Source organism: Setaria italica, chromosome IV (genome assembly GCF_000263155.2).
Source record: "Setaria italica strain Yugu1 chromosome IV, Setaria_italica_v2.0, whole genome shotgun sequence".
Taxonomy (NCBI): Eukaryota; Viridiplantae; Streptophyta; class Magnoliopsida; order Poales; family Poaceae; genus Setaria; species Setaria italica.
The window spans coordinates 7174437-7188547 of NC_028453.1; positions in this window are offsets into that span (position 1 = coordinate 7174437).

The following is a 14111-nucleotide window of genomic DNA, read 5'->3' on the forward strand; positions in this document are numbered from 1 at the left end:
CTTCGGCCGATAATTGCCCAGAATGCAACGGCCCGTATCGTGGTAATCGGCCGTTTAACAGGTCCCGCTCCAGAGACGGAAGACCAGAACCGATCAGCAGGAACTGGTGCGACCAAGATGATCAGCGCCCTCCCGTACGTGATCGGCTGGGGGGCAGAAGTGACCGATATGACCGGTCAGAAGACAGATGCCGTGACAGACCGGGGGGCAAGTTTGATCGACACGACCAGCCAGAATATAGGGCCAACGTCCACAGTCGGCTTGAAGAGATGGCCGACGCTCGGGTGACAGACGAGAACCCTTTAGGGCGCGAACCGGAGTGGGAACGTGCCAAGTCAGGGGGCAAACCAATAAACCCCAGGTGGTGTCCCGATGGATTGACCAAATCTCAAAAACGAAGGATCCAACGTCTCCGCCAATGGGAACAGCAGGAGGAGGAACAACAGAGCACAACAGACAAGAAGGAAGGCAGGCCTCGGGTATGGCGCCCCAAAAGAAACGATAAAGGGGATGACGAATTGGCGGGTGATGGATCGGCAGCCGATATCGGCATGCTTTTCATATTGCCGATGGAATTCATGACTCCTGCCGATCGACAGGATATGTCGGCGATAGAAGAACAGATGGCACAGTTGGCTTTGGAGCCAATGATGGCCACGTTCGAGAAGCCCGAAGATGACAAACGACAACACCTGAAAGCATTGTTCCTCAAAGGGCATGTCAACGGCCGCCCCCTCACTAGATTAATGGTAGACGGAGGAGCTGCAGTCAACATCATGCCATACGCCGTGCTTCGGAAGCTGGGAAAAAGCGATGACAACTTGACCAAGACAGACATGATGCTCAAGGACTTCGAAGGCAACGTGTCTGCCGCTCGCGGCGCCCTCTGCGTCGACCTCACCATCGGCAGTAAGACCCTTCCCACCACCTTCTTTATTATTAACGGCAAGGGGTCCTACAACATGCTACTCGGCCGGGACTGGATACACGCAAATTGCTGCATCCCGTCAACAATGCATCAATGTCTTGTACAATGGGTCGGCGACAACATCGAGGTAGTCAACGCCGATTCCGCATACAGCATCGCGGCAGCCGACACGCAACAGTGGAGCTGCGAAACCGTCAGGTGCATATCCGGCAGAGTATGGGAAACTGATTTCCTGAAGGTGACCGATTTTGGCCTACAGCCGATCCGAGCAGTCGGTTCCGAAGACTCAGAATAAATGGATCAGTTCGCCCGAGAAGATGGGAAGCTGGGGCACGGGTTCACGTCGGCCGATTCATTAGAGATGATAGATTTAGGTGATGGTACCAAACCCAGGCCGACTTATATTAGTGCAAATTTAGACCCAGAATACAAATGTAAATTGACAAATTTGTTAAGAGAATTTAAGGATTGTTTTGCTTGGGAGTATCATGAGATGCCCGGTTTAGATCGATCTATTGTTGAACATCGGCTACCCATAAAATCAGGGTATCGGCCGTACCAACAGCCTGCACGACGCTGCAATCCTAAGATTCTACCAGACATAAAAGCCAAAATAACTCGGCTAATCGAAGCAAAATTTATTCGGCAATGCCGTTATGCCGAGTGGATCTCCAACATTGTACCAGTGTACAAGAAGAATGGAAAGCTACGCGTTTGCGTTGATTTCAGGAATCTTAATCAGGCCACACCGATGGATGGGTACCCCATGCCAACGGCCGATGTGCTGATCGACGCTGCCGCGGGACACAAGATTATTAGCTTCATGGATAGAAACGCTGGATACAATCAAATACTAATGGCCAAAGAGGACATACCCAAAACGGCCTTCAGATGCCCAGGCCACCTTGGTTTATTCGAGTGGGTGGTGATGACTTTTGGCTTGAAGAATGCTGGCGCTACGTATCAGAGAGCCATGAACTACATATTTCACAAACTCATCGGCATTCTGGTAGAGATCTACATCGACGATGTCGTAGTCAAGTCCAAAGGACACGAAGAGCATCTGGCCGATCTGCGAAGAGTGCTAGAGTGCACCAAGAAACATGGGCTGAAGATGAACCCCAATAAATGTGCCTTCGGCGTGTCCCCCGGACAGTTCTTAGGATTCATGGTGCACGAACGGGGAATAGAAATCAATCGGAAGACCATAGCGGCTATCAACAAAGTCGTGGCCCCGCAGAATAAAACTGAATTGCAGTCTTTAATCGGCAAGGTGAATTTCATCAGAAGATTCATATCTAATCTATCTGGGCGGATTCAGGCGTTCACACCACTGTTGAAGTTGAAGCCTGACCAGGAGTTCCTATGGGGGGAGGAGCAACGCAAAGCATTGGAAGATATCAAGCAATACTTGGTCTCACCACCGGTATTGGTTCCTCCTCAAACTGGTAAGCCGTTTAAATTATACTTATCAGCCGATGAAAAAGCTATTGGGTCGGCTCTAGTCCAGGAATTCGAAGGAAAGGAACGAGTGATTTATTATGTCAGTAGAAGACTTCTGGACGCTGAAACAAGATATCCTCCGGTGGAGCGATTGTGCCTATGTCTTTACTTCTCATGCACCAAACTAAGACACTATTTACTGTCGGCAGAATGCGTGGTCGTGTGCAAAGACGACGTAGTAAAATACATGCTATCACTGCCGATCTTGAAAGGTCGAATTGGCAAATGGATCTTAGCTTTGTCAGAGTTTGACCTGCAGTATGAATCGGCAAAAGCCGTCAAGGGTCAGGTCATGGCCGATTTCGTCGCCCAACACTGCAGACCAGAGGTTACCCTCGTAGAGCCGGCGCCTTGGACTTTATACTTTGATGGGTCGTCATGTGGGGTCGGGTCAGGAATCGCATCGTTCTCATATCGCCTCGGGGGGCAAGCTATGATTTTTCTCTGCCGATAGAAGCTACCGCCACTAACAATCAAGCGGAGTACCGAGCTGTATTGAAGGGCTTACAACTACTAAGAGAAGTCAAGGCCGATTCCGTCGAAGTCTTCGGGGATTCCATGCTTATTGTGGATCAATTAACTGGAAGGTCCGAATGCAAGGACGATGTATTAAGACTTTATTATGAATATTGCCTACAACTCTTAAAAGAATTTAAATCGGCAGTAATCGAGCACATCCCAAGGGACCACAACGAGGATGCCAACAAGCTCACCCAGCACGCATCTAGATATCGGCCAATTCTAGGCGCTATGGCTTTGGAGCTCGCGGCCGATGACTGGCGGAAAGAAATTGCCGACTATTTGGAAGATCCGTCTAAGAAGGTGGAACGACGAGTACGTTTTCATGCTACTAAGTATGTGCTGCTCGAAGATGACCTGTTCTACCAAACGATTGACGGCGTCCTACTCAAATGCCTGGGAGCAAAAGAAGCCAAGACTCTGATGGGAGAAATCCATGAAGGGGTATGTGGAGCACACCAATCGGCCCATAAGATGAAATGGATGATCAGGAATAATGGGTATTACTGGCCAACGATCCTAGAAGATTGTTTCAAATATTATAAGGGATGCCAAGATTGTCAGAAATTTGGAAATGTCCAACGTGCACCCGCATCGGCCATGAATCCCATTATCAAACCATGGCCGTTCAGAGGATGGGGAATAGACCTTATCGGCCAAATTTATCCACCGTCAAGCAAGGGACACAAATTTATTCTGGTGGCTACCGACTACTTTACCAAATGGGTGGAAGCAATTCCATTAAGAGCCGTAACATCGGCTATCATGGCCGACTTCGTAAGAGATCATATCGTCTACCGATTCGGCATTCCCCAGACTATTACAACCGATCAGGGAACAATGTTCACGTCGGGGGAATTTGAAGAATTTACAACCGACATGGGGATCAAATTGTTGAATTCTTCTCCGTATTACGCCCAAGCCAATGGTCAGGCCGAATCCTCCAACAAAGGGATAATTAAGTTAATCAAAAGAAAAATTGAAGAGCAGCCAAAGAAATGGCATCTATGTTTGACTGAGGCCTTATGGGTGTACAGGATGGCTTGTCATGGGGCCACCAAGTTATCCCCTTATCAGTTGGTGTACGGTCACGATGCAGTACTACCGTGGGAGTCAAGGGCGGGATCGAGGCGCATTTCGCTCCAGGACCAGTTAACGGCCGACGACTACTCGTCGCTCATGAAAAGGGAACTTGATGACTTGGCTGGCCAGCGGCTGAGAGCTTTGATAAGCATTGAGGAAAACAAAAAGAAAGTAGCCAGGTGGTACGATAAGAAGGTCAGAGTTAAACAATTTTCCCCTAGGGACCTGGTTTGGAAGTTAGTGTTGCCGATTGGGTCGAAAGATTCTAAATTCGAAAAATGGTCTCCTACATGGGAAGGGCCGTATAAGATCGGTAGATGTGCTCCAGGAAACGCTTATATTTTGGAAACAATCGAGGGAGAAGAATTTACTAGGGCTCTGAACGGAAGATACTTAAAAAGATACTACCCTAGTATATGGGTTGGAGCATGAAGGATTGACCGTAATACAATCACACACAGCCGATACAAAACGGTTCATCTATAAAAAACATGTAATCATCCAAATCGGCCGATGTATTCATTCGGTACGGACGGTGGATTACACGGCCGACAAGGAACAAGTCGCCCTTAGAACAAAAATATACAATAACTAATTATTCTTTTTCTTGCGCTCTCTCTCAGTCCGACCTAGCTCTATCATGAGACGGATGTACTCTTCTTCTATTTCCTTCATTGAAGCCTACGCTTCGACTTGACGGGGGAGAGGGTGGCTCCGGTCCATCGCCGAGCGTGACGTTCCTGCCGCCGCGTCTTCAAGGGCGACTCGCGGAGGAAGCGGATGACTTCTGTCGGCTGGGGGTCGCCGGCGGCCGTTGCTCTCCAGAAAGTCCAAGACCCGACGGGCGTCGGCGGAGATGTGTTCTCGAAGTTCATCACGATGAGCCCTGATTAAATCCTTATCCTCCGATGACAAGGGTTCATCAGAGTGTATAACCTCGATGGCGCGCTCAAGTTCGGGGCTAAGGCGTCGAGGCTGGAGAAAGAATGAGTAAAAAAGTGATCTCCTTTAGAAAAGTTGAACGGAGGAGAAGGATAAAGTTTTCACCTGGTTAACAGAGGAAGAGGAAGACGACGAAGACATGACAGAAGGTCGCGACGATAAGAACAGGTTGAGAAAATAAGACCGAAGCCAAACTAATGCTTTCGGAAGGGGAAGTCTAGGCCGGTATTTATAAGAGGAAGAGGCGTGGAAATTTGTTAAGGGTGCGTCCCATCGGAAGTAAGAAGGGCAATAAATAAAAGGGGCGTCACGAAGGACGGTCAAAGCAGTTATTAAATGTTCGTACAAAATAGTCAGTGCTTTACAGATTACCCAGAAGGGTATCGATAGCCGCAATCGCCCGACGCCGGATCTGATCGGCAGAGTCCAGGACCCGTTGGTCTTCATCCGCCGATCTAGGGACTTCTGACGCACTACGGTGGAGCTTCAGGGCTTCATGGGCCAAGTGCTGCCTCTCCTGTTTCAAATCGGCAATGACAGAAGGGAGTTCTTGGAGCCTTTTCTCTTCGGCGCTGATTGCCTTGATCACCTGCTCCATTTCCTTGGCAAGCTCTGCCCTTCGGCGCTTGAGGTGGTCTATCTCACCGACGATCCCTGGGCGGGAGTCCTCCAGAAAATGGATACGCTGGTGCACCTCTTGAGCTTGAAGTTTGAATGCGTCCTCCTCTTCACGAGTCTTGGCCAGCTTGGCGCGATCGGCCATGTCACGAAGGGCTCGGAAGACTGGGATCCTCATGGACTCGATAAAAGCGGCCGGTGCCAATGCTTCCTCTGCTTCTTCGGGCACTCGTCCGCTGACGTCGCCAAACAACTGACGAATCGGCGAGGCATCTTCTACCAATCGGCCGATATCTCCTTGAAGAAGGGATTGGATGTTGGTAAGCTTGGCTCGGACGTCGTCAGGGATGGAGCTCAGGGCGATCTGACGAGAGGCGACTTCTTCATCGTCAGAGAGGGCAACCGCAAAAGAGAAGAGGCTGTTGTCAGGGGTGTCCTGTTCCTGGAGATAATAAAGAAGAAAAAATAAATCGGCTGACGGTGGTAGCAAATCGGCTAAATAAAGCTGGAAGATGTCTTACCACTTTGAAGCGAATCTCTTCATGTTGCATTTGGGAAGCCGTCGTGCCCTGCTCAGGGGCCTATACCATAGGTTCATCAGAAGAGGAAGACTCCACGATGATCGGCGCGGTGCTTGGACCAGCTCCCTGAGAGAAGACCAGTGGTTGAGGAGCGCTTGGCGTACCGATGACCTGTGTCAGAAGGTTGAGTAAGTATATTATGCAAATACTAGGGGAATCGGTGAGATAGTGTTGTACCTCGACGGATGGAAGCGGGGGCGCGTCGATGGCCGATTGGGTTGCTGCCGATTGTTGTGTGTCCATGGGAGTACTCTGTGCAGTCTAAGATAAGAAGGATTAATATCAAAACGACAATCGGGAGGATTAAAACATAAGTTTACCTGAACGGCCTCTAACAACAATGACGCGACGGCTGCCCCGGCTTGTGCGACGACTTGAGTGTCAATGTCTCTGGTGGCCTGAGGGGGTGGCGCGGCCGGAGTCTCTGCCGATACGAGCATGGGAGGATCCGTCGATTCTATACGGGCTCGGACTCGGCGGCTGGTCTTCTTGGTGACTCTCTTCTGAGTTTGTTTTGATCGGCCAGCAATCACGTCCACGGACGGAGCGTCATAGCCGATGAGAGGGTAGGAGGTGTATGGATGATGACCCTCTATTAGCCGTCCACTCCGTCTGTGTGTTGGAGGAGTACGATTCTCAGCCTGAAGAAATAGTAAAACATTAGTGTTCAGTCGCGTTGAAAAAGGAATAAAAATCGGCTAAGGAAAATACCTCGGCATTCGGGTCGATATTGGCTGGATCTAGGAGGTTGCAGTATGCCGATGCCGAATTGCAGAAGAGGAATTGTTTCCATTCGGCCCACCAAAGTTTGAATGGCTGGACAGCGAAGGGGGCTACTATCCAGTTGTTCAGATCAATAGTGTTGGAGTCCGGGATCCAGTCTCGTACCCGACTGTAATCCAGACCTGTTGTAAGCCCATCTCTGAACTTGACTCGGCCGGCAAAATATACTTGAATCGGCAGCTGACCCATGCCGAGTTGGCGTGCTGCGACGGAGGGATTGTAGAACTCGTACGTGGGGGCATCCTTCCCCGAGAAGAAGTTGGATGGCAGGATTCCTGGCTTGATTAACTCATCGGTGAGTTCTTCGTCGAATCAGCCAGTGCTCGAGTCGAAGCAGGTTGGGAGTTCAAAGATTGGGTCATCCCGCTGATAAGGAAACCAGACGGTTGCATCTTCATTAAAGCCATTGTAAAAGCATCGGAAGTACTCGGCCACTTTTGTAGCAGAGTACGTGAAACCTGGAAAGGCCGATGTCGCTTCGCCATAAGAGGTGCATCGGCGACGAGCGGTAGGATCTTCTGCCGATTCAATGTTGGGGAACATCATATGGTCCACCCTCTGCTGAGTGATCTTGCTCATATAAAGGTTCAGCCATAAATTGATGAACCACCAGGGTCCGCCTGGATTTCCAATCGGCTCCCCCTTGGATAATTTGATGCCGGTTTGGTGGAGCATGTGGTACGCCGCCCCTAGCAAGTGTTTCCCAAGGGGAACAGGGGTTCCTGCCGATAGGGCTTCGGCTAAAGCCTGGGTGTTGGTTGATGGGTCGGCTGGTCTTCCGCAAAAGAAATGTTTTTCTAACCACATCATTAAAAAGGCCGTGTGCTCCCTATTCTCAACAGACCCGGCTCTTTTATTGCATCTGATGAATCCTTTCCACCTGCCGATTCCTCTTGTGTCCAGCCGATGTGACGTTGCGGCTAAGAGGCGGAAAGGTGTGTCCGGGGAGGAAATGTCAAGGCCGGTCAACAGAACCACATCGGCCAGTGTGGGAGTCATAGGTCCATGCCCAAATAAGAAAGCATTGAAGGCATCAGACCAAAAGTAAGAAGCCGCTATCACCAACGGTTCGTTTCGCTCCATCTGGGACAAAGACAGGTTGATGCACTGGCCGATTTTGAGCTCGTCCCATGAGACCCTCTTCGGCTCGGGAATCCGTTGGTACCACTCCCTCCAACCTGGGGTTTCATTCGTCCAAGACCTAAAGGTGCCCAACCAGTGATCCAGGTTCATGGTGGATTGTTTGAAGTGGATTCTGTGGGTTTCTAGATTGATGAGCTCTATTGGATCTGGGTTCCCCATGGGTCCCAGACAAATAAGGCTAGGATTTCCGGTAAGATGGATGGTGATGCGGTGTCTAATTGCCTAAAAAGGAAAGAGGGGGTGCAAAAGTAAGAAACAGATCTAAAAGTAAATGCATTGCCGATAGAGGGAGGATTCGGTAATAACCTCTGGGAAGAAGTTCCTAGTAGTCGGCGTGGCCGCCGGTGCAGCCGCGGAAGATGAGGCCACGATGGGGATCGCCATTGAGATCTCCGATGAAGCTCCTTCTTCTTACGATGGAGCAACTGTTGTCGCCACTACCGCCGGAGGTGCCATTTCCGGAGCATCGCGCGCTGGAGAACTGCCTGAAGGGGTCGCCATTGGAGGGGAAGAGAAGAAGCAACAGGAGGATGGCACTGGGAAGCTTCGGCGACAAGAGAAAAGTGCTGAGGGAAGAAGAGGGTGCGCGCGCTGAGGAAGAAAGACGTGAGCTTGAAGGTGAAGTGCGGCGTGAACCGCTATTTAAAGGGTGCCTGAAGAGGGGTAAAAATGGAATTTTTACCGCGCCGGCGTTTCGAGTTTTTCGGGAGTAGTGGTTGTCGTGGGCGCCCGTTTCGAAAAGATTGCAATCATCAGCTGGAAGACCGCGAAACGGAAGGATATTTTCATTGCGGCTGTTTCGGAGGAGAAGTTGAAAAGAATTTGGAAGTAAAAGACTATGTTTTACTCCGAAACTGGGGGGGCATGTGTTGACGCCAGATTTCGTCACTAGTAGAATCGGCGCCAAGAAGAGAGGAAATTGGAAAAGTACAGTTGGGAATCGGCCGAATGGTGCTACAGTTCGAGATCAGTTGGTTGGCGCCACAGTCCAAGATCGGCCAATGCTGCAGTACGAGATCGGCCGATGACTTCTGCCTCGCTTAACCCTTGGGGTTCGGATCGAACGCGCCGGGTTCCCGATCGGTTGCTTTTTGCCGATAAGGAATCGGCCGATTAGGAGGTTGGGATAATTGGGCCGGTATGGGCTTGGAAAAGAATAGAAGGATAAGGGGGAGATCAGCCCATGAAGCATATAATAACCAACCTAGCACGAATCGTGCTTGTAAATATTCGTTTTCTATTTGAATTAGGGATAGAATTCTAGTCAGTTAAGGAGTCATCTGTACGGGGCTATAAATAGCTACCTTTGTAAATCTGTAATCATCAACAAATCAATACAACCAACTACTTTTTCCTCGTACTTACTTTCGAGCAGGCGACTTCGCCAAATACTTTCTTTTCTTCACGAGTTCGTACGGGTTGGCAGGGCTGCATCAACTTGATCTCCGGCCGATCTTGTAAGTTCCGTTTACCGAGTAGATTCTAAGCTTTAACTTCGGGCGCATCGCTGTTGTTTCGTTTAGATTTATTCACTAGTTATCAATAGTTACTAGAATCATAGGTTTTACCTGTCTTTCTAGTTTTATCACCAGTTATCCAACTAGGAATCGGTGGTTTCGGCTTTCTTTACATTTTGCTATTAAATTTGCTTATTTTACATATTGCCGATTAGATCTATTCCTAGTGTTGTTACCATAGCATTGTGTCGATTACTCCAGTAGTTTTCTATCTACAAGGCTACAGTGATCGGCTGCTTTATAGCCGATTTCTTTATTACGGCAAATCGGCCGATTCGCTGATAAGCTCTCTCGAGATCGGAAACTTAGCCGATCGTGATTTCTGGACCTGACACGTATTCTTCCTTGCCAATCAACAGGTCAGATTGGCTGGCACGCCGCGCGAACCGCACCAGGGCAATCACCCGAACAGGAGTTAAGCAGATTCTCCCGGGTCGTGTGTCAGACGCTGGGGATTCGGTTGACCGATTTCTAGCGCCAACAACTGTGAATAGCATAACCAAGAAATACACAATCAACTGTTTTAGGTCCGAGCTTGCGTTTCTTAGTGATTGGCAAGTTCACTCTGGCCAAACACCCCTAGATATGCAAATAAGAAAGATTTAATCTTTTCTTTTCCCATTCCTCGAATGGAGTGATCTCTTTATTCTTTATAGGAACACGATTCAGGACATGACACGCTATTAATATAGCCTCTCTTCACCATTCCTTGGAAAGTCCCGCTATATCTAACATGGCGTTAACCAAATTAGTTAGAGTGCGGTTCTTTCTATCGGCAATCCCATTTGATTGAGGTGAATAGGGGGGGCGTCCTCTCATGAATTATGCCATGTTCCTCGCAGAACAAGGTGAACATATTGAAAAATATTCTCCACCACGATCTGACCTTACACGTTTGATTTTTCTTTCAAGTTGGTTTTCTACTTCAGCTTTATAGATCTTAAAATATTGTAAAGCTTCATCTTTTGACTTCAACAGATAAATATAGCAATATCTAGTGGAATCATCTATTAAGGTCATGAAATACTTTTTACCACCTTTTGTCAACTCGTCATTCATCTCACATAAATCAGAATGAATTAGTTCAAGTGGTGCCAAATCCCTCGCCTCTGCAGCCTTATGAGGCTTGTGAGGTTGTTTTGATTCCACACATACATAACACTTAGAACCTTTGACTAAGGTGAATTTCGGAATTATATTCAAATTTGCTAGCCGTGCCACACAACCAAAATTAATATGATAGAGTCATCAATGCCAAACATTAGACTCATCAACATTAACCATATTGTTTACAACTCTATTATATTCATCTGACAAAAATAAGCGGAACAAGCCTCTTGCATTCATAACCTTTACCAACAAATGTTCCATACTTAGACAGCACACATTTATTAGATTCAAAAACTTATTTGAAACCATCTCTACATAGTAGAGAGCCGCTGACAAGATTCTTCTTGATGGTGGGGATATGTTGTACGTTCTTCAATCGCATGATCTTTCCCGAAGTAAGTTTCAGATCGACCGTACCAACACCAAGAACACGCACATGTGATCTGTTCCCCATCAACAAGGAGCAAGTCCCCCCGACCTGATAAGATGAAAATAAGGAAACGTCAGCACACACATGAATATTAGCCCCAGTATCAATCCACCACTCCGGTCAATGACAAACTGAAAGATCTGTAGGTAATGAATTACCATACCCCGATGTTCCTGCAGTTTCACCAATAACCATGTTTGCTGACTTTTTGTTGCCTTTCCACTTGCATTTCTCACACTCACTAGCAAAATGACCAGGTTCACCGCAAACATAGCAATTACCCTTGTTCTTCTTCTTCTTAAAAGTGGTTGTCTGTTTAGTCTTTGCATTGTTATCTTACTTGTTCTTCTTCTTCTTCTTACTGTGGAAGCCATTGGGATTGTTCTTCTGCACCAGATTAGCACTAGAAGATCCAACAACCCCTTTCCCGCGAGTGTCTTTCGCCCTCGCCTTCTCTTCAATATCCAAAGATCCAATAAGATCAGCAACGCTGAACTGTTGTCTCTTATGTTTCAGAGAAGTGGCAAAGTCTCTCCAAGAAGGTGGCAGTTTAGCAATAATGCCCCCTACCTTAAACTTGTCAGGCAATACACACGGGAAATGTTTGAGTTCTTTTGCCAGTGCCTGAATCTCATGGGCCTGTTCCACTACAGAACGGTCATCAACCATCCTGAAGTCATAGAACTGTTCCATGATATACCGCTCACTCCCAGCGTTAGAAACCCCAAACTTTGTCTCAAGTGCATCCCACAATTCCTTTGCAGACGGCAACGTGAGATAAACATCCACTAGATTTTCCGCAAGAACACTTATCACGGTGCCTCGAAAAGGTTATCGGCCGCCAAAAAAGCTTGCTCCTCCTCTGGAGTAAACTGTTCTGGCTTCCCCTTTGCGACATGAATAATGTTCATAGCAGTTAACCAAAGGATCATTCTATCATGCCACCATTTGTAATTTGAACCATAAAAAACATTTGGTTTAAGCGCAGCAGCAAAACCAGTGACCACAAGCCTAACACAAATATCAAGTTTTTCGATTGTTAGAAATTTAGGCAATTTACGATATATTTTAATTCTGAATATAATTAAATAAATCATGATTATTGTGAATGACACATAGCATGTGCAAGTGTTTATGTTTGTAACACATTCGAACATAAACAGAACAAAAAAGAAGAATCAGAGAAGGTTCAGTGTGTACCTAGGGACGGGACCATTGCCAGAGGCAATGGGTACGCCGTTCCCAGAACTGGAAGTATCAGACAATGTGCCTGAAGCAGTAAGTAGTAGGATGTAGTCGTTCGCGGCGAGTAGTCGCGCAGAAGATGCGCTCCTCAAAAACTTGATCGCCTACCTACTCGTGCAAGTGTTGGCACGGCGAGCACGCGCGGCACCCTTTCTCTCTTCCTCAACTTCTCAATTAGTGCACAGATAGTCCACCTATTTAAGTTCGTTAAGATACTCATTAACTACCCATTTAGAATTAACCACCTGGTATTAATCATGGGCCTTGAGATTAAATAAAATAAATGAGCCTAGCCCAAATATTCTAACACAACATGTCAATATATGGATATTGCTGCAATTCGAGGCAGCCCAAACGGCAAACAGAAATTTCATACCACAAGAAAGCAATCAAGACGGCCATTGCCCATTGGTTCGGTCCTTTTGCTTTTCTCTTTTCTTTTCCCAACTGTCGTGCGTAGCTTCCCGGCCGTGTTTACCTTGTCATGTGTGATGGATTTTGCCGATTTCCACCGCATCGCGACCTCGCCAATGTGTGAATCCCGGCGGAGGCTCTCCACCCGCTGCTATGGCACAGAGGTCGCTGTGGATTGTTTGTATGACGAGAAGGGAGCAGAGGACAACAGCGTACTTGGCAGCGGGCAGGAGGGTAAAAAGCTGAGGGGGAAGATGCTACAGCCGGCGGGAAGGAGAGCGTGTGAATGGCTCATCTCATGACCTGCTCGATGTTATGCCCCAGCCAAAGAGCAATAGGAGAGGAAAATGAGATGGAAGATGGAAGACATGCCTAGTAAGCATGCCACATCAGCACTAGGTGCATACGTAGATGACTATGAACCTAGATGACACAACTTAAAAAGTTTGTGGATCTAGAAATGCACTTTCAAAATTCATGGATCTGAGTGACACCCTCTTAAAAGTTAATGGACATGAACCTCCGATACCTTTTACTCTAAAACTATTAAATGCCTGTAGCTAGTCATGGTCAAAGTTATGAGATAATGTTTTTCTAAATGAAAATTATGAAAGAGTTGATACAAGATAAAAAAGATAAGGGTTGTGTATGGATCCACCCAACTAAAATTTAGCTAGGGGTGTTTAACTAGGGGTGTTTGGATCCGCTAACTAAATGGTAGTTGAAGAGATATTTATCTATCATACCCCTCCCTCCCAAACGTGGAGGGGCAATCTTATCTTTTACCATTTTAACTGAGTTTAGCTAGATTCAACTAGCTAAAGGAATCTTTAGCCAGGTAAACTTTAGCTAGGTCCTGTTTGATCCATAGCAGCTAAAATTTAGCTGGTGGATTTAAACAAGAAATGATATTATTTAGTGTGGCCTGTCAATAGCTTCTTAGTGGTTACTGAGGTATAGGTTGTTAAACGTTACGTGGTACTTCAAAGCAAGTTAAAAGCACCAAACTGTATTTTGTGAAGATAAGAGAACCATTTTGGCCTAAATGAATAAGGGCATAAGGCGCTCACAATATATTAATTTTAACATAATCTTATAGACAACTTAGATATTTTATAATGTTTAGAGTGTTGACTCTTTGGATCTTCCACCAACTCCGAGAAGGAAACCACATCTGTCCTAAAAATACACAATATCTATGCACTGTATCATTTTTTTTATAAACCAGCATGGAAGGCCCTACTAATTTTTTTATATTATACTTTCTCCATTCTTAATGAATAATATTTCGGACA